Raw genomic sequence first — 20,883 nt, forward strand, 5'->3', positions numbered from 1 at the left:
AAATTTAAACTTGTGTCTAACGTTGGTTTGGTCCATTTTATGTAAGCATAGTAGTTACTTCATTATTTACCAGATTTTAAGGACAGACTGCTACAGTGCTAAAAAAAAAAGGGAAACATAATTTCCACTTCATGAAATTTCACCTTTATTTTTTATTCTCAAGCCCGGTATATTCACCAGCTGTGAATAAACAAATATCTTTCAAGCCTTCAGATAGACGACGTTCTCTCAAGCAATTCAATTTCCTGTCACTTGTGTGGGTGTTGACCTGCTCTGCCCATGTTGGATTGGCCAATATGATGAGATGTTTTTCTGATTGTGACTGGTGGTTGGTCAGAAGGGTTAATGAGCCTTTTGAGTGAAGGCAGCTGTAGTGGGAGGTGTTTAATTGACCAGGGTGGCTAGGTGACACGATACAAACTCCATTTTGTTCCAAGTGTCAATCTGAATACGCTGGATTTTGTTTCAAGCTTAAGTCTTTTGAAATTGTGAATGAACACATACTTCAGCAAACTAATGAATACTGATTAAAGAATAATTAGTTCCGTCTTTTAAAGTGTATAGAGTGCTGGGCAATAATATTCTTGGCATGTTTGTTGATTTTAACTCTGAGGTCATGGTTTCAAATGTCAAATAGATCTGTGTTTACTTTTTCACAAGTCAAATAATATGAGCTGCAGCAGCCATATTCTCTTCATATATATTCATGGGTCCAGGGTCATATAACCTTGCCCTGGTTAGCAGATGTATCCATAATTACTGTGGCTTCTTTGGAGTTGTAAAGATAAAGATTTCCATAATTCAGCCGAAAGCGAGGTGAGGTCAGCCTGGACCGAGAAGCAAGCCGCAGCACATTTAAGCCGATTCCTCAGTTAAAGTCTCATTAGAGAAGAAAAAGAAACAAGGACACGCTGAAGTACCTCGTGTGTTGGTGCTTTGCTCGTTTCTGCTTCGAGTACGAACACAACACATGGCTCTTCACTTAACAAAGCAACTGTTGAGGATCTCCTTGCTGTATGTCAGCCATGCCAGAACTCTCTGGAGAGCATGGCTCGTAATATTTGAATATTTCTTGCCAGGTTCTGTACTGCTTAACCATAACATTATAGAAAATGTAGACATAAACATTGCTTCCTGACATAGGATGATTTAATGAGCAACTTTTAACCAAATAAGACCCTTTGAAATGGCGCTGCACAGTGGTGCAGTTGGTAGAGCTGTTGTCTTGCAGCAAGAAGGTCCTGGGTTCGATTCCCGGCCTGGGGTCTTTCTGCATGGAGTTTGCATGTTCTCCCTGTGCATGCGTGGGTTCCCTCCGGGTTCTCCGGCTTCCTCCCACAGTCCAAAAACATGACTGTCAGGTTAATTGGTTTCTCTAAATTCTCCCTAGGTGTGAGTGTGTGTGTGAATGGTTGTTTGTCCTGTATGTCTCTGTGTTGCCCTGCAACAGACTGGCGTCCTGTCCAGGGTGAACCCCGCCTCTCGCCCGGAACGAAGCCGGACATAGGCACCAGCAACCCTCCTGACCCCATTAGGGACAAGGGTGAACAGAAGATGGATGGATGGATGGATGGATGGATGGATGGATGGATGGATGGATGGATGGATGGAAGACCCTTTGAAAGGGCTGTTTTCTATACAATATTCTCATTCAACAATAAGCTTTTTTATTTATGTCTTATAGAATTTATATAAATCTTTCCTGTCAGCTTTTACATTGATTTGACAAAATAAGCAGGCTCATTGACATTGTAAGACGTCTTAATTTTATGTCCTATAAACGTATTGCATTTAAAGATGTACAAACAATATATCTAAACCTGTTATTTTGGGGGATTTATGGGTAAAAGGTGGTAATCAACAAAACATTTAATAAATCACATTATGCAAACTATTTATTTCAATGGGAGGAATTTGTTTTAAAACAATTCTAAAACATTATTAAAGGTTTAACATAGAAGTATAATTATTCATAATTTTGGGCAGTACAAGTCTAGTAAGTATTTATTTTATTTTATTTTTTTATTTTACCAACATGCGTCTTTGGACTGGACGTCATATTAATGGTCCAACCAGACTCCTGAGTTGAATCTGGCAGAAACAGTGGAGACATCTACAGATTGGGGTGATGGCAAAGAGACCTTCCAACCTCAAGGACTCAATTATTTTTTCTGGTAAATTCACAGAACAGTAAAACACTGTGGATGTGAGGTGGTTGCAACATGCAGCTGGTCTGAAAACAATACTCTGCTCACAGAAACAAAAAGAAAATCCGATATTTCTCGCACATAAAAGGAAAAATAAGATGTAAATGTTAAACCTACACCTTGCTTTTTGCCATTTCTGCAGCTGTCTTCATCACTTGTTGCCTTGTCTAAGCTGCTTGTTGTAGGTCACAAATACCAGCATCAGCACATCTTTACAAGCATGCAGAATAACAATGCAGAAGTTATAAACAATAAACAATCATAATTTTATGTTTATATCAACTGTCAAGTCTTTTATCACATCTTTAGTTTGGTCTGCCAAGAACAATTTATTCCACCAATTAAGTGCAAACTGTGTGGCTGGATGTCTTGTCTTCTCTCACCAGCTGTCCACTTGCTTTTAGAATAACATTATTAGATGATGGATATGCATTTTCAATGCAGCTGCCTGTTATGATTGACCCTCTCAGCTACAAAAACAGTCATTTAGAATATTCTTCAACACGCACCCGCGTTTTCACATGAATTATGGACAATTACCAAAATAAGCGCACAACAGATTGTTGTCTTGCTCTCTGAGTCAAATTCCAGATTGTGAGCCTCTCCCTCTTTCTCTCTGCTCTCCTGGAGTCTAAATCAATACAGATGTTCTGGTGAGGACTTGCAGTAATAATTACTGTAACAAGCAAATCATTTGGATCCGAATGGAGTCAGTTTATATAAACATAACACCAGGAAATACTTCTTCTCCTTAATGCAGTAGTAAAATTGTCTTCTGTGCTCTTAAGAATTTTTTATTCTTAAGAATAAAAACTATGTTCACTGCTGCTACATAGTGTCAGGTTTTACTTATGTGTAACCTAAGACGCCCCTTGCTTAAAGGTGTGTCACTGCAAAAGTAATCTTTCTTAGAATGTTTTCTTTGTGAACACAAAATTGAAGGTCAAAGGTTTTGCTTGTTGTTTATACAATTCGGTATCTCCTAATCAGTTCCAGATAAGGTCACTTTAAGTTCTGTTTACTCAGTATATTGTGTGATCTTTAGGTCCCCCAATACAATCTATCAATGGGAAGCAATCATATGATTATTGAAAGCCAGATGGACATCTGATTATTATAGTGCACGGGGGGATATGCATGCTTTAACATCCTCCTCTATTGTTGCAGCTCCCAAAAGAGGAAGGAGCCTGTGTTCTTCTGCAGCTCAAGCAAACACTAACAGTGGAGTATTGTGACGGTATTAGACCAGCTGGCTTTGTGTTTGTGAATTCTGCGGCCTGCAGAGATCATCTGCTCCACACCTCAACATGTCCTTTAACTGCTAACTATTAGACGTGTAACCTCTTTACAGCTTTTAATTTGGTGCTAAACTCTTGAAATGATAACACTTTGGTTGTTTTGTCTCTTATTTTTAATATACACCGTTTGGTGATGAGGACAAAAGCTCTCATCCATCCCAAAAAAAACAACAATAAAACTCCACTTTTTTAGTGTGATTAATAATTCCAATGTGTCAGATTTTGCTTAGCACCAGAACTCTAGAACTGCATTTATTTTATTTATATAATGACTTATTTTATTTATTGTATGTTGAAAAATAAATAGGTAAAATGTGGCCATCATACACCTTTGAGCATGGCATTTTCTTACACTTTGAAGACACTTTAAGATTTTTTTTTTAAAGTCTAAGTAACATCATTACCATCTTTGGAGCATAAAATGATTTGATTACATTTTGGATGTTTGCAGTAGCCCTCGAATTTGTTTTTGCGAAACACCCCATACGTTTTTGCATTGCTCTTTTTCTCTGTAACCGTACCTACTGTTCATGTAATGATTTAAGTGTTAATTTTTCTGACAGACAGCTGCCCCCATATGGAAGCCAAAAACAGTCTCCCAGAGGCCAGTCGAACCACCGCTAGCTGCACTGTGAGAACAAAGAAGCAATAGTATTATTCATAATTAAACTCTTATTGTGTGCTCCGCTGAACATTTCCATTCTTCTGCCTCTCTCCTGCTCACTCTCGTTCCCCCCTTCTAAATACTTTGCACCTCGTGGTGGGAACATCTGTCTGGCGTCAGAGTGGAGCCGGCTGTGCAGATTGGAGCAGGTAGAGGAGCACATTGTAGCCCGGCTAATGATGAGAGTGTCTGCCCTCTCTCTTGGAGGAGACGCAAGCTGCTGCTTCACGCTCGCTCACTCCACTCATACGCCCAGGGAAACAGATTTCCAAACATATGCAGTATGTTTTTAATCCAGTTGAGCACTTCAATCCCCAGCAAACACAAATAACCTTACGGGACATCCATATCTTATGACAAGGGGGTGGGCGCAAAGCAAGTGAACAGTTTTTCTTTTTAATGTGATTTTTTTTTTTTTTTCTTCTCCATCCCAAAGTTGCCAAACATGCTCTTAACCCAGGTTAACAGTTTGGTTGTTTATGGTTTCAGAAACTTTTACACAGAACTGCCTCCTTGCTTCACATCATGTGATGCAACTTTATCAAATCTAAACTCCACTCACTGCACCTGTTGCTGTCCTTTGTTTAAATGTAAAGCTAGAGAATGAGCACGTTTTACAAACAGATTGTTGTGATTAGCATACATGCAAATTAAATCTGTTTATCTGATTAGTGAAATGTTGTTTTGTTTTTTTAAATGTACAGTACTTCGCAAAAGTATTCATACCCCTTGACCTTTAAGTTTTGTCATATTACAGCACCAAACTTCCCCAAAGTGTTTCTGTTGGATGTTATGTGATAGACCACCCTTACAAAAAAATCCCATGAAAATCACATGTGATTCACACATTTCCACATGTGATTCACACATTTCCTCATGTGATCACATGTGATCACATATGATTTTCACGTGAAAATCACACCAAAAAATCACGTTTTCACATGTGATCACATGTGGAAATGTGTGATTCACATGTGAATCACATGTGATTTTACCACAAAACGTTCCAAAATCACACGTATTCATGTGCTTTTACATGTGATTCACATCATTCACATGTAAAATTTGTGTGAACCACATGTGATTTTCATGGGATTTTTTTGTAACAGTAACACACGGTTTTCCTTTCTTTTTACAAATAAGAATTATAGCATACATCTATAGTCACCCCCCCCCCCCTTCATTTTAATACCCATAAATTAATCCAGTAAATCTAATTATCCACAGAGGATAATAAAAAGTGTTGATCTGTACGTTGAGCTGTGTGCGATTAAATCTCAGTTCTGTAAAAGTAAGATAAGATAAGATGAGATAAGATAAGATAAGATAAGATAAGATAAGATAAGATAAGATAAGATAAGATAAGATAAGATAAGATAAGATGTGTGTATGCCATACCTCCCACTATAAACTCTGGTGGTGGCAGCATCATGTCGTGAAGGTGCTTTCCCCTCAGCAGGAACAAGGACATTGGTTGGAGTTGAAGATGAACGGAGCTAAATATGGACCAATAAAGGAAGAAGCCCTGTTGGCTATAAAAGACCAAAGACTGTGGGGGAAGTTTCCCTTAAAGCAGAACAGCTTTAGATAAAATAGCTTAGATAAAACCATATTCTGGTGTTAGAAAGACTCAGCTAAAATCCAGATGTAAATCCAACTAACAATCATTGAATGAATTAACAATTCATTGACAAATTAATTATGAATAAAAATACATATCAATCAGCAGAACATTATGCTTACAGGTATAAAAGTTTGTTCTACAAAGTCTTGACGATGGGGGCTGACTATAGATGCATACAATGCTTTTCAAAATATGTTTTAAAAACATTTCAAAACCATAAACGAATTTGTTCCCATGTCGTAACTATGATTTCATTTGGTTTTTCTCATGAATCCCCTGAAAAATAGTCTGAAATCTGTGCATGTAATATGGCAAAATGCAAACTATGCACTTAAGGCACTGTGTTTGCAGCCCAAATGTTAAACTGTAAGCTTTCAAAGTGTAAAAACTTTGATGTTATGGCCTATATCAAATTGGCTGTCACAAAATTTAAAAGCAAGTACTGTTTCCTTTTTTAACAATCAGAACCCTCCCTTGTTGCAAGTCAACAATGGTCCTTAACACTAAAGCGCAGCTGGAGGTGCTTAACATTTGGAGCATGTGCTCATCCTGTCAACTGCAGCCAGATAGATGTCAGAGGTGGTGCTACATGGAGTTCAGCTTTGGGAAGTCATTCTTCACTAAACCTCATCAGATTTACCTCACAGCTGTTGATGCACTAATGCTTGTTCACTCCGGCCTTTTTTTAGTTCTACACATCTGTCTATGTTTGAATATACTTGCATCTAAGTTTTGGGGGGTTTTTTCTTTAATTTTTATGATGACAGCTCAAGGCTTTCTGGCACTTCTTGTTACGTTCCGACATGTGGGCCCCTACCCTGACCCCCATCAACTCCGTGGACAAACCTCTTCTAACATTATCGAGCTATCGCCGCTTATTAACAAACAGGTTCTTCTTCAGTGTGGGCTGCTGCTCTCACTGTTCTCTGCCACCTAAAGGGAGAATTACATAAGAATCCTCCGCTCAGTTGTCAGCTCCATCCCCCGTCCATATACTACAAACGCAAGCACACGCACACACACATTTACACACACGCACACACTGCGCTGTACAGTAGCTGATAACCTCCCAAGCCTTTTGCCATCTCGGTAAAAACTGACCTCCCCGCTTTGGCTGCTGTGGTGAGATGATTGAAGAGGTTTCACTGCACAGAGAACACGAGCTTCTGTGGTTTACAATTAAAATAGGGAATGCTGATCAGATTTTTCTGGCAAAGAAACAATCACACATAAATTACAGTTTTTACATAAAGCCTGATGGTGTGTTTGAGGAATCTATATTCCTGTTGATGCTCCTGTTTGATGTAAGACTTTTTCCTAAGGAAAAGCCTACCGTAGTTATTGCATTTAAAGATTTGGTTTACTGTGCGTCATTTATTTCCAGCCCGGGTATACAGAATAACGATTACATTCCAAGAAAACAAGGACAACCTGGAAAGCCCTCTCTGATCCAGTCTGTCACACTAAAGCCTAGTAGGGGGGGGGGGGGGGGGAGCACGTTGGACCTTATCCATGTAAAGAGCAGTTTAAAAAAGCTTGCTCTGTACACATAAAGGCACTTCTTTTAATATGTGCCCCCTTTCTTCACACCCACGGCCATTGTGTATAAAATCCTGTTTTTCCTGAAAAGATTTCTAGTCGCAGCCGCAGACAATGTTCCCCCACACAAGCTGTCGTCTTTGTCATACCCCCCTCCCCTCCACTTCAGTCAGGAAAACAGGATCTTTGGCAGTCGGCCCCATGTGCAAATTTTTGGTGTGTTTGGAGGGTACAGGTGGAGGGGGCAGTGGGCTGGAAGGGGAAAGGAGGGGGATGTTGATGGAGTTAGCCTACCTGTTCCTCCTGTACAGTGGTCAACTTTGAGTGATGTGCTGGAAGGTGTGGGCACAGGAACTGGAATGGGGTAGTAAGGGGCGGGTAAATGAACAAATGTCAGGGTTAGTGGGGGGCTGCCGGGGCTGCGCCTTTGGAATACGCTTCCTCTTCGGGGTGTCTGCTGATACGGTGCGGCGAAGGGGATTGAGTCATGCTGATAAAAACAACTCACTAACAATTATGCTCACCTAAAATAGCCCTTGCTTAAGTATACAGCAAATCTTGCCAGTTAATTGTACACAAAACAAAGAGTTGACAAAAGACCTCCTGAAGCCAACATATTTTCCTGTATTTTGGCATGCTAATTTAGTGTGACAGCCATGAATGCAAAGTTGACAGATATTATGGTGGCCTGTCTAACTTCATGTTCAGATTATGACTGGATTCTAAAACTATTACTAAAGTAGAGCAAGTACAAAAATGCAGCTGAGGCTGAGTTGCGTGTTTAGAAAGTGCCTAAACAGCTCAAATTGTGTATAATGAAATAAAAAACACTCTCACTTTAGAAACAATCGCTGCATTTATCTGCTAATGTAATTTGGTTCTGTGTGCATTGCTGTAAGAACACCAAGGTTTTTGATATGGATACAAATCAAACAACAATGCTTGGCTTAGTGTTAGCATTATTAAATAATGTGCCCATTTCTTTGAATGCTACAAGTGTGTAACAATAACTCACACTGAACAATAGATGTTGCAATTCTTTGCACATTACAATCCGTATTTGCAAGGGATTTGGTGATAAAGTTCCTATTATTCCTTGGAACAGTTTGAAGTGACAAAAAAAAAACCTTTCACCATAAAGAAAGCATCTCATCCACGTTAGGCTTTCATAATTTAAGTAACATCGGAACATTTCGTCTAAATAATTCTCCGGATTTGTTCAACTTGTGCTTATTGATATACTCTCGGACTCACAACCAAAAAAAAAAAAAGGACCTCTGATCCTTGCTATTGACCATCATCATAGCCGAGAGGTTTGTTGCAATGCTGTATTTTTATGCTACACTTGGTGAGAAACCTGTTTACATTCCAGGGTGCTGTATAGTTCACTGCTCTCCGCGGCTCAGTCAGATTCCAAAGCGCTGTATAGATTTCTTTCAGCTGATGAAATTAAAAAGACAGTAGTTTGTGTGTGTGGTGTGCCTTCCAGCAACGTGATTTGCCTGCGAGTTCACGATACGGGTTGAGAGGGGAGTTCCTTTGGGGGGGATTAAATAGCTCCCTCTCTTCGTTCCCTCCTCCCCTGCCCTCCATACTTGCAGAACACAAACAGCTCGCAGGGCTGTGCAGTACTTGTACAACATGTTTGCCACAGTGCTGCTCACAGGTAACAATAAGCTGAGGTCAGAGGTTAAGAGGGATTGTGGAGCGCGGATTGTTGTGTGTTCCTGTGGCGAGCACGGTGCACACACAGGCATGGGAAGCAGTGCCCGGCCGTGTAGCTGGGATAAAGTGAGGGTGAGAGACAGGGAGCTAAGTTGTCTTTAAGGGTTTATCATCCAGAACAAGACCAACTCTGGTTACATGAAGATATGTTTTTGGTCTGTGCACTGTAATGCTTGACTTCTTTTCCCTGCAAGTATAGAGGGTTACATCTATTGAAGAACACGGATTACGGATTACCACTTAATATACCTGGTCAGTGATTTAACCAGCCCTCTTAAAAATGTGAAGATTGTTAAAAAAACAACTTGAATTTAAAAGCTGAACACACATCTCTTATCATATCAACACTTTTTATGCACACGCTAAACATCAGCTGTGGTGTTTCTGATCTACTGGTTTCAGGTACTTAAAACTGAGGTCAAAATATCTTTTTTGCTGTTGTTGCTAATACCAACATATTTATAAATCTCAGCAGCCAAAATTCAACCAAAAATTATTTCTATTTTACAAGGAGGATCATATCTGTTGAGACATTTCAGGCGACATGTATTATGTTCCCAGATTTTCTCTGCCTCACACACACAGAGATTAATTTCCAAATACAGCAGAATACATCAGAGCTTCTTGTTGCTAGACCTGCTGCCTGGCAGGGCTTGTTTCTCCCTGAGCCACAGCCAATTAAAGGTTTGCTATTACAGTACCTAGCAGAAATTTTTATATCTCTTGGACTTTTCACATTTAAGCATATTACCACAAAATACTCCAATGTGTTTTATTGGGATGTTATGTAATGGACCGACAGAAACTAGCGCATAATTATGAAGTCACAGGTAAAGGGATTTTAAAGTGAGGAAATGGTCAGAATACTTACTTGGCTAATGATAGTGCACACAGTGTAACTCCCATTAGACGTTACTCAATATGTGTGAAATGTAATGTCAGTATAAACCCAGCTGTTCTGTGAAGGCCTCAGGGGTTTGTTGAAAAACAGTAAGGAGCAAACAGCTTTATGAAGACTTATTACCAAATCAGATAGGTCATGAATAATGTTATGGAGAACTTAAGGGAGGATCACAATATAAAAAATAAAACAAATTCAATCTGTTCTCTAACTGAGCAAAATGGCCCTGTTGGGGCAATAATATATTTACTCTATTCACTATATGTCATGGAGCATTTTTCTGGGGTCTTTTGAATCTGCCATTAAAAATAGAAATAGTATGGCTCAGCTGCAAACCTGGAGGAACAGGGAAGCTGGTCACTGCTGACGGGAAGATGGATGGAGCTAAATACAGAGCAATCCTGAGAGCAAACCTGTTAGACGCTGCAAAAGACTGGAAACTGGGATGGAGTTTCACCTTCCAGCTAGAAGACACTAAACATGCAGCCACGGCTACAATGGATCACACCATATTCGTATCTTAGTGGCCCAGTCAAAGTCTCAGAATCTAAATGAAATGGAGAATCTGGAGCATAACTTAAAAATCCGCTGCATAAATGTGGTAAAAAGAATTGAAATTTTGATATAATTGTTAAATATAAAAATATTTTGCAGCATCATCAATGTAACTATAAAGTACTAATTTATAGGGATTTTACTACATATTTTGTTACTCTATTAAACCATTTATTATTCAAATATTTAGTCCTTGGGATAGATAGAAAGTCAGTTGCCAAGATCAGGGTTATGTACTCACACTTTTTTTGTTGCAAAGAAAAGATGTACTGCTCTGTTCAGAGCAAATAGTGAGGAAGTGAGAAAATGCATTAATTGCATACCTGAACAGCTTGTCTAACATAAAGAACAAAAAAGGTTTTTTTTATTAATTTCTTGTTTTCCAGGTGCAGCATTTATGCACAGAGGTCATAAAAATAATCAACTCTTACATATTAAAACTGCAATAGCTGAATGATTACCTCATCTGGGGATGCATTCATAAAATGATTAAAGGTTTGTTCCCTAGAAATTTGGAGGAGTAAAAGACATTGTTGTAAACAGTCGGCTTCATGAAAGTTTCTGAGCCCAGATTTTTGCTTCTGTCATTTTGCACAATGTATTTAAGGGTGGTCAAGTCCCTGACACTTTGACTGAATGTGTCAGGGATTCAGCCACGTTTCGCTTAGCTCAGTTGGTAAATGTGGAAACTGCTGACGGAGTTGCATGTTATTCACTCCAGCTGATAGTACTTAATGCATTTTGTGACCTGTTAAAATGAAATCCAGACCAGTGGTGCATAAATTGGGAAGCTAAAATATGTAGATTTCAAAGTAACGCTTTTTGAAACATCCAACATTCCTGCAAATGTATTCAGAACAAAAGCATACGTTTCATAACACAAATCAAGTTACTGTGCATTTCTGCACAGTATATGTTCCCTAAAAGTAGGAATTAATAATGAAGATGCTTTTTGGCCTGAAATTGCTATTCAAACAATTATGTACTTAGTTTCTTCCAACAAATGCATTCCACGTTATTGTTTTGCCTCATAGCAAAGCACCTAAAAGACTAAAACCTTTCATTCCAGCAAAGGCCGCTATTGGTCACCGTCAATAAAAGCATAAAAGCATTTATTTCCCACGTTTGTCAAATTAACAGCATACTCCATCTCCCATAGGACTTGTAAGGTTCATTAACCTTTCTGTGAAGTGGGACAGGTTTCCAGCAGTTACTATAACCTTTGTCTCCCTGCTGCCTCAATTATAATAGAAGAATTAAACATCCAACGATTCAAAACAGTAATTCTGCCTCTTAAATCCCTTTGTACCGGCTCTCAGTTGTTAATGACTAAAGACACTGAATGAACTATAGAGTTATCAGCAGATGTAACTGGACTGGAGCGAATCGAATAGCTACACTTAACAGCAAGGTTGGTGCCTGTATCTGTGCAGTTTTTGTTTAAAGACCAAACTGGTTATTCTGTTATTTTTAGGAAATGTTGCTTTTGTTTTGGATGATTAACGTACATCTACATCATACTGCCAAAGAGTATTTTCTCACTTGCCTCCACACACGTGTAATTGTGTTTGAGTTGAGTGATATCCCAAACTTAATCCAAAGGGTTGTGTGCGATATTGGTCCAGTTATGCAGATTTACAAGATTGGACTCTTTTGGATTAGATATCCACACCGTTTAGGGGTGCATTTAAGGCCATTTTTTAGAAGCCCATTTGCGTGGCAAGACACTGATGCTGGAGGAGAAGGGCTGACTTAGTGTTATTTTGCATTACAGCTATTTTGCTTTGTATAATGGTGTGCTGTCATGTTGGAATAGAAAAGAGTTATCCTAAATAGTTCCCACGGAGTTAGGAGCATGAAGTAGTCTTAATTAAAACAAAATCTCAAGCACGTAACATACCAGTAAGCACATTTCAAATCATCATCACAATAAGGAAAGAGTATTTCACCACTGCACACCTTGTCAAGACATAGTAGACCACCTGAACTTACATGGCTGGCAAAGAGAGCATCAAGCAGCCAAAGAGGCCCATGGTAAACTGCTTGTATGACTCTGTTGGCAGAAATTTATGTTGTGTATTCCACAAATCTGTCCTTACTGAAAAGTGGCTTGAAGGATACCACTTAAACTTTGCCACAAGCCACACAAGGGATACAGCAAACATGTGGAAGAAAGTGCTCAGGTCAGACGAAGTCAAAACTGAACTTGCCTGTGGTTGTGGCACCATCACACTGAACCTTTTGGCCATGTGCAAAACGCTACGTAAGGAGGAAAACCAATACTGACACTTATAAGCAAACAGCTCTGTGAGTCACATATGGTGGTGGCAGCATTATGTTGTGGGGCCTTGGTTAAGCTTCAGAGTGTATTGATGTGATGGAAAAGCTCAATAAAAAGATTGAATCCATGTAAAGTTGAAAATCTTTCACAACACTTAAGAATTGAAATCTGTGGTTGTAACATGACAAAATGTGACAAAGTTATAAAAAAGGTTTGAATACTTTTGTGAGCCACTGTATTAAATAAATATACAGTGGTTCGTTAGTTAGTTCCAAAAGTCAGGATCTTTCACAAAAGGATTCGACAACAACACCATCCTTTCAAAGTCAAGGGAACAGACTCACCTTGAAACACTTAAGTGCTCAATTACACGCCTGTTGATTCCCTTTAATTTCTTAATAATTAGATTAATTGAGTAGGCAAAGAGTTCGTTCTCTTGTCCACCTACTCCTTCCACGTCCTCCTCTCCCGCTCTCCTTCCTCTACGTCATGCACACACCCACAAGATATTGATGCTCATTTACTTTGTGTCAATGTTCACACCTCACATTATTTTAATTCTGTCACGACAGTTTAATGAGCTTAAACTTCCTCTTCTGCCCCCTCACATCTCTTTGTTAATCAAAATCTAGCATGTTTGTACACACCATCTTATTTTCAATCTCTGTGGATTTCTCGTCTTGCAGGCAGAAACCTCTGTAGCCATGGTAAAGATGCGTGTGTGCGTGCGTGTGTGTGCGCTGCAACGACGACATACTCAGGCAGGGATTTTCCACTGCCACCCCCGTTAGTGGGAAGCCCTATTTGGGGACATGTCAGCGCCTTGTTTGCTTGTTGTGCTGATGAAGCTGGGGGTGGGGCGAGTGGGCAGCCTTGTTCAGGTTCCAGGATTCCCTTCAAATGAGTCAGCCAGCCCCCTCTCAAACAGACTGTTACCTTGGGAACTCAGGCTTGGGCTTCCCTCAACAGTACTAAAGTACAGACTCATCAGCACCCATACTCCCTTACACACGCACATGCACACACTCTAAAAGGACCAGCACCTAAGTTAGATAAAAATTAGCTTAGTAGGTTGCTCTCACTTTGGTTATTTCTCTGCCCTGTTGGGTCCAATCTGCTCTCTGAGAATGAGATGGCCAAACCAGCTCAAAGTCTTTGTTACGGTGTGTTGCATGAATGTTAATTAGTCTGAATACATGGTTGAGATAATGAGTCTGGTGGCTACTTTCTTAAGTGAGTGATTCCAGTGATAGTATCCCTTCCTGCTGATTAGCACGACCAAAGGATTGTGGGTTTGGTGTGTCAAGTGATTTCAGTGATGACTGGAGAGTTAATAACTGGACTGTTTATGTTTCCAACTTGGGTTCATTACCAAAGCCAAATGAGTTTCTGTTGTGAACCCATTAGTCTAGCAGGCTATTGTTAAGTGGGTTAATTTGTTGATCCATTGAAGCAAATCAAGGGTGACTTCCCCCACCGATTTTCTCTCCCTCCTGTTCGGACCATTTTACCGCGCCCCGCTGATCTCGCATAGAGTTCTCTGTCCTACTTAGATGGGTAGATCCTTCAGAGCCGTTTCAGGGATTTAAAAATGGATGAAGTTTGTGAGAAAAATCTAGGAGCGATGTACTGTTCAAAATGCATTCAGAGTCATAGAATGCAGATATATCAATAATCAGCAAATCTATATAATAATTAGGAAGGTATGGAGGAGCACAACTACTTAGTCTTTTATAGGCTAACATTGGGATTTTGAAATTCATTATGTGATTCAAAAAGGAACCAATGAAGGGACAATGGGATCAGGAAGATGTGCTCATGTCTGTGTAACAAGTAAAAGACAGGGAGCTTTGACAGTTCTGCCTCCGTCTTTCCATTTTCAGACATGCAATAGAACAGACCTCTGTGTGATGTTCAAAGCTTGGAATATTGTGTTAGAAACTAACCCTGCTTTAGCTTTATACACAACTTTCTCCCTTTCCTGCCTGCTGTGTTTCTTGGTCTTCATGCTGCTGTTTGTAACTAACGTTCTCTAATGGCCCTTTCCACTGGCTCTACTTTGGCTGCTCCGCTCCACCCAGCTTCGCTCCGCTCTTCTTGGAAGTTGTGTTTCCACGAACCCTATAACGCATGCAGCTGTGCTTCACATAATTGTGCTTCACAACTGTGCAACATGAGTCGTCATTTTTCTGAGACAACAGAAGAAGAGGGAACTGTTGCTGTTGCTGTTGCTGTTGGGATTGTTCTGAGATTTCAAATGCTGCGGATGCCGTGGATGTGGCAGGAAGAAGAACAGTATTTATTAATTTAGAAGATGGCGGTAGTTATTTACCATGGAGTACCTAATCAGCCCTACTCATGTTTACCAGCCAGATACCTAAAAAGGTGGGTGCCAGGTTGAATAAAAACAGTAGTGGAAACACATGCAAAGCAGCCCTAATAAAGTGGAGCCCAGCAGAGTACTTTACAAATTTGATTGATTGATTGTCTGATTGATTTTTTTCAAGTGTGACAGTGCACATTTATAAATGTACAGTGTTGTCTTAAATATAGTGGATTTAGCAAAATGATCATTTCCATCTGTAGTCCCATAAAACAAACAGTACATTAAAAATAAGAAAAACAATTAAAACAAATAAAAACTGTATATAAAGTCGGAAAATCCTTCTCCGACTTCACACGTGACATATGTTATGTTTGGCTTTCACAAAATTCCCTGTGGCAGACGTTAAAGTTGTGAGGAAATATGAGACAAGATGAGACAGAAAGCTCAAGGAGTAAGAATACTTTCACAAGTCACAATTATTTGCATGCAGTCCATCAATTTATGGCACATGGAGTGTGATATCCAACAATTATTGATGTTTCTGGGACTGCAACCCATAATACCCACAGACACGTGACCATCTGAAAAGCTGTCAGGAACAATATACATACTCTTTGCAAGTACATACTAGCCGTCGACTTTGAAACTCCTTTAGTTGTTACCAGCTCTAATAACACCTGTCATAATATTATACCTTTCTGTGACTCTACATCAGTGGGTGAGCTATACTTAAGAAATTGTGCACCTGGTGACGACTCTCATAACTGGGTAGTTTTCTTTAGGATTCCGTGTTTGTGGGCTTGAATTTAAGCAGAACCACAAGGATATCATCGAACTCCTCTGAAACACTGTTAAACGTATGGATGTGTGTAGATCTCACAATGAGAAGCTGAAGAGATAAGACTAGAAAGTCCTGTGCTCTAAGTGCACTCAGTTGCAACATGACAGAGAAATGACATTCAATCACACGTTTTCGGTTGAAGAAGTTGTGGATATCTTCAGGCAGTTTCGACTAGCATGTTGTGCTTGTAAATTTATGATAATAAAACTTCACTTTGTCATTTTATCATTAAAAGAAAGTCCCACGATTTCTCTCTGTCATCATCAGTGTTTAACCCACATGCCCCGAGGTTTCTTCTCAGTACACAGACTATTAATTGACAATAACCCTGCAAATGAATGGGCTGATTGCAGCGAGGAAGAAGAGGAGGTAGTCATAAGCACTTGGCTTGAGCGGAATAGGCGAGGGGGGGTGGATAGTGGGGGGTGGCTGTGGCAGTACAAGTCCAGCCTCAGAAATAGAGCTGTGAACACCATCTGTCATGCTCTCTCTCCCCGTCTGTTAGCCTGACTGCAAGTAAAAGGGAGAATGATGCTCTGAGAACTGCATTAGAAGGACGTGGGTGCTGATTGTCGTAGGTGTGGGTTTACAGGCTAAGCAAGGGAGGGAGAAGTGGTGGATATTCAAGGAGGTGCATGAGTAACTCTTGCTGACAAAGGGAAGCACGCACCCACACAAAGAAAGAGAAGGGTTCTTGGGCAAGTGGGTATTCCTGCTGAAATCGCACCCTGCACCCACCCACCGCCTCTTCGTGGACTCCTACCTACTGGCTTGTGTCGGAGGATTCCTAACGGAAGTTATGTTGACACATTATACAAACACACCACTCATCCTCCGGCCTTGGACTGAGGCTTTTTACCAAGTCATGTAACGTATTTAGTTTATTTTCATACAGGAAGAAACATTACCTTGCTACCCACCCAAAGACTAGCTGTGCGTGCCTCATAATTTACGCCTGTCACAAATTATGTTCCTAGAAATCTTACTCATTATATCTGCTGTATTTTAAGTATTGGTCCTGAAACTGCTCCTGAATACAGTGTCAGGATGTTACGTGACCCATAAAAAAAGGCTTGCCATGTAGCTTTTTCTAGACTTTCAGCATTATTCATTGCTCATATTGTGTAGGTTGTTTGAGATCTTTTACCTTTGTTCAAGTCAGAGTGTGAAACAGTCAGTAAGACATAAAAGCAAGCTTTGCTGCAATGAGCAACTGAGGCAGGATGAAATGTGTGTAACACCACAGCTGGAGACACAACAGTGGTATATGAACAGGCTGCACCTACACAAAACAGAATATAGACTAAGAAATAGATCTTTTGGGAGAAGAAAATCTTTAAAATAACCCACGAAGCATAGATTCAATCTCTTTTTTTTTTGTAATGCTCTCTTTCATATTTGACTCTATGGTACTGTTTTCCCTGATTGCTCATCTCTAGCGGCTCAGAGGTCTGGGTCAGATGTACAACAGCTTGCAAGAGCTTTGTCATCTCGAAGGCAATTTCCAAATGAATACGCTTTCTGTTGTGTGTTGAGCCCAACATAGCTGCTTTTTCAATGGTGAAAGTAGAGCAACTGGATTCCAGTTTTTCCAGAGGCGATGCAAACTTACAGTTTGTTAAGCTAACCCCCTCTGATCACGTTTGATCACATGTTTAAAATCGGTGGCAAAACTCTGAAATGCCACATATACCGAATGTACACGCCAGTGCCAGAGAATCAACACACAAGTGCTATTAATCGTTGCAGAAACAACCCAGTTATAACATTATTTATTCTCTTGCCACACTAAGTAGAGCTGGGGTCTCAAACTCCAGTCCTCAAGTGCCGCTGCCCTGCAGTTTTTAGATGTGTACTAAACACTGGAATGAAACAGCTTAATTACCTCCTCCTTGTGTAGATCAGTTCTCCAGAACCTTGCTAATGACCTAATTATTCTATTCAGGTGTGGTGCAGCAGAGGCACATCTAAAAGTTGCAGGACTGCGGCCCTTGAGGACTGGAGTTTGAGACCCCTGAAATAGAGTCTCTGTTTTCAGTCAGCTTAGTGGATAAAAAGTTTGAGGTCTGCTGCAAGTCACAACAGTCCAACCTACATTTTGATCAATGTGGCTTTTAAATACTTGGGAGTTTAAAAGAGGGCTGCACAGTGGCGCAGTTGGTAGAGCTGTTGCCTTGCAGCAAGAAGGTCCTGGGTTCGATTCCCGGCCAGGGATCTTTCTGCATGGAGTTTGCATGTTCTCCCTGTGCATGTGTGGGTTCTCTCCGGGTTCTCCGGCTTCCTCCCACAGTCCAAAAACATGACTGTCAGGTTAATTGGGCTCTCTAAATTCTCCCTAGGTGTGAGTGTGTGTGTGCATGGTTGTTTGTCTTGTAAGTCTTTGTGTTGCCCTGCGACAGACTGGCGACCTGTCCAGGGTGTACCCCGCCTCTCGCCCGGGACGCAGCTGGAGATGGGCACCAGCAACCCTCCCGACCCCATTTAGGGAAGAAGGGTGTAAAGAAAATGGATGGATGGATGGATGGGAGTTTAAAAGCAGTTGGAGTGTGTAAAACTGTTTGGGTTTTAATGTCGAGATCATTAAGGATAAAATCATAACAAATAAAACTAGACTGTAACACTTTTGTAAATGTAATGTTCTCCACCCCTGTATTTTTGTACCCTTCATCCTGGTACAGTGGAACCTAATATCTGCAGAGGTTAGGGATTACAATCACCTGCAAAGAGCTGAGATCATGAAATACAAGACACGCCCTCTATTTTAATAGCTGTAGCAGAAACTGCAATATGCATTAATGTGGACTTTGAAACAACTGTTTTGGCAGTATTGTAGAAGCTAACATCAACTTCCTTATCTCTGCTCCTGGGAGAACAACCAATCAGCACTATGAAAAAAAAACAAATGGCACTCTTGGATTGGCTGTTTTCCAAACACCAGTCAATAGCGTGTCAATTAGCATTGTGTCTGAGTATTTCAGCTTCTCAAGCTACATCTTCTTTAAATATTTTAGACATGTTGTACAAAACAAATCATGAATAGGTGAATTTGCTCTACATTTAAAACATGATTAAATCCATGTAAATGTTCTGAATTCATGTACCTCCTTTCCGGTCCTACTGACCACTCAAATGCTTTACACTGCATTCACATTCACCAATTTACATTCACAAATGCACAAATTTATGCACCAATACACAATAGGCAACCAGGGGCACATCAACATGTGACTGGAGGAAACTGAAATCATTTCTACAACCTTGAATTGTAAGACAACTATGATACTACTCAGCCTCTGTTGTGTGCCAACTTTTCTCAGAAACATATTTGTGTCATGTGTTTGCCATATCTTCATTTAGTCACTCAAATCCCAGTGTTTTACAGTGAGTCGTATTGAACAGTTTACTGGTATAGCCCAATGTATACCACATTGATGCTTTCGCAGCTCAACACATCTTTTGGCAGCAGACTGCTGTGTGTAAAACAATGAATGTGAATATAAGACCTGAACCTGCCCTACAGTGTCCAAGGCCTGAGACACACTGCTTCACTACTTTTGTTTTCAACCCTTTTGAGATATTCCAGGATGGTGTTTTGCTTTTGGTACAAGTCCAGCAATAGATATTCTTGAATCTCAAACAGGATCAATTCAACAGCCTGGCAGGAGTGAGTTTGAAAATAGATGTAGGTGCAAAAATAAAAAAATAAAAAATGTGCAGGATTTGAAATTAAAAGACTACTTTGCTTACTTTGTTTTTTTGTTGTTGTTTTTTTTTATAAATATGAAAGGAAACCTTTTTACTTTTCTCACTGATTGCTGCAGGGATGTTCAGTCATTCAGATTATTTGTCGAATCAGATGTTGTCCTGAGAAGACATGGTTTGCACATCATTTTAAAGTATAAATCATCTGGAGCATACTTTGCATAGCAGATTTTTTTGGATGCCAAAACAAAAATATTGTCTGAACTAATGAATAAAGTCTCTGAAACTGCAGAACATAATTAGTTCCAGGCTTGGTGTTGGGCTAGAGGTCTTCCCTTCTGTTTTCCATAATTGCTTGCTTAGTATTAGGGTGTGTGTGTGTTTTTTTTTACACAATAGACCCATAAAGATCACTTTAAAAGATTATCTTCGACGTCCTCCAACTGGCAAAAAACCTCTGTTGTTCATTTTAGAGGACAATTCCTCCCACCCCTTTTATGCCTGGGTGTGTCTGGGTTTAACATGAAATAATCAGACAGTGAATACAATAAAAAGAAGATGGAGAGAGAATGTTTCAGCCAGTTTTTCTTTTTTTATTATTGACATGTAAAATTAAGGCAGTATTTAAACAAATATTTCAGTGCCCATTTGTTTGTTTTGTCTCTTTATTTTTTTTTTACATGTATAAAATCAGTTTTATTTAAGACAAAGAACACAACACATTTAATTAAAGTCAAATAGTCTGCATGAGTGATAACTTAGGTAATCATTTTTAAGTACGAATTTTAATTAATGGCCTTGCCCTTCATTGATACATTTTGAGCCTAAAATTTATACACCCACATTATATCCATATACCTGAGTCATGAATGAAAAATGAAAACATTTGTTTTAAATATAAACAACAAATCAGTAGATTTTTATCAGACTCTGGGAATATTACACCCCACAGCGAAGACCCCAGAGACCGTCGCCCATGAAATCACAGTGTCATACAGAGTCCTTCACTCTCAAATCAAGCTTGGCTAAACATAAATAAAATGCAACATTTTCTGCAATTTATTTTGAAGTCTTATGACTATCAGAATAAGTAAAGATGTATTTCGGCTGCCTGCTATAGACTTGTCTTCCATTAATTGGCAAAAATTCAATGTTGTATTCATTTGCTGTTATTTAAACTCCATGTTCTTTACTGAAATTAAAAGGCCAAGGGGTGCCAG

The 20,883-nt window shown here is 39.7% G+C and overlaps 1 protein-coding gene across 2 annotated transcripts in view; it reads left to right on the plus strand.

The window, feature by feature from the left end:
• Positions 1-20,883, plus strand: part of LOC122827993 (phosphatidylethanolamine-binding protein 4) — a 61,374-nt gene that overhangs the window by 25,591 nt on the left and 14,900 nt on the right. The gene's annotated exons all lie outside the window — the stretch shown is intronic.

This window comes from Gambusia affinis, linkage group LG03, assembly GCF_019740435.1.
Source record: "Gambusia affinis linkage group LG03, SWU_Gaff_1.0, whole genome shotgun sequence".
In the NCBI taxonomy this organism is placed as follows: Eukaryota; Metazoa; Chordata; class Actinopteri; order Cyprinodontiformes; family Poeciliidae; genus Gambusia; species Gambusia affinis.